General features: G+C 43.2%; 1 protein-coding gene across 1 annotated transcript in view; it reads left to right on the top strand.

Annotated features, from left to right (window-relative positions):
- LOC107701601 (phosphatidylinositol 3,4,5-trisphosphate 5-phosphatase 2A-like) overlaps positions 1–838 on the top strand; it is a gene marked incomplete at its 5' end in the record, with an annotated part of 30756 nt that overhangs the window by 8479 nt on the left and 21439 nt on the right. The gene's annotated exons all lie outside the window — the stretch shown is intronic.

The following is an 838-nucleotide window of genomic DNA, read 5'->3' as shown; positions in this document are numbered from 1 at the left end:
ACACACACACACTCACACACTCTCACACACACACACACACACTCACTCACACACACAAACACTCACACTCACACACACACACACAAACACACACACTCACTCACTCGCTCTCACACACACAACAACACCGGTTACGTCATTTGCCTACCGCCCCCCCACCGTCGTTTTGATTTATTTATAGTAACAAAAAACATTTAGCCTAGTTCAGTTAGAGGACAGACACTTTTAAAAACTAAACGCTCAATGCAGCGTGCCGAGCCGTGCGTGAACGACAGTGCACCACGGAGCAGGAGTCAGATTTGATTATCACGTGAGAAGAGTGAGTCGAGCTGACTGACAAGGGTGAGGTGAGAAAGACAAGACCATGGCAGAAGATTGTTTAGAAAGGAAATGCAAAGTAGCCAAGAAATCTGAGGAAAAGAGGGAAAACTCAAACGAACAATTGTTTGACGCTGAATTGCGGCAATTCAATTGGCGCTAATTTGAAAGTAAAAGTAAAATTCGTACGGCAAATTTACAAGCCATTTGAAAGCCAAGAAAAGAGGGAAATTCAAACGAACTAACACCCCCCCCACCCCAACGGTGATACCGGTGTTGTCACATGTCGATTAACCGGTGGGAAAATTTCCTCACCGTCACAACCCTAGTTTAGAGCTGTTTAAACGCAGCTTGATTCAGACCAGAACACTTTTTTTACTGGAGGAAGCGTTATTATGGATTATGGACTCAATGTATTTTAGTTAAAAACGTCTTAATGCTGGAAGTGTTTCAGCTTTTGTCTTCTCCAGATGTTAACTGATGGACTGGAGTGCTGTGGATTATTGTGATGTTTTTATCA

This window comes from Sinocyclocheilus anshuiensis, unplaced genomic scaffold (assembly GCF_001515605.1).
Source record: "Sinocyclocheilus anshuiensis isolate Anshui unplaced genomic scaffold, SAMN03320099.WGS_v1.1 scaffold2055, whole genome shotgun sequence".
NCBI classification, from domain to species: domain Eukaryota; kingdom Metazoa; phylum Chordata; class Actinopteri; order Cypriniformes; family Cyprinidae; genus Sinocyclocheilus; species Sinocyclocheilus anshuiensis.
Note: the sequence above shows the minus strand (reverse complement) of the source record. Positions and strands in the feature narration are given on the sequence as shown.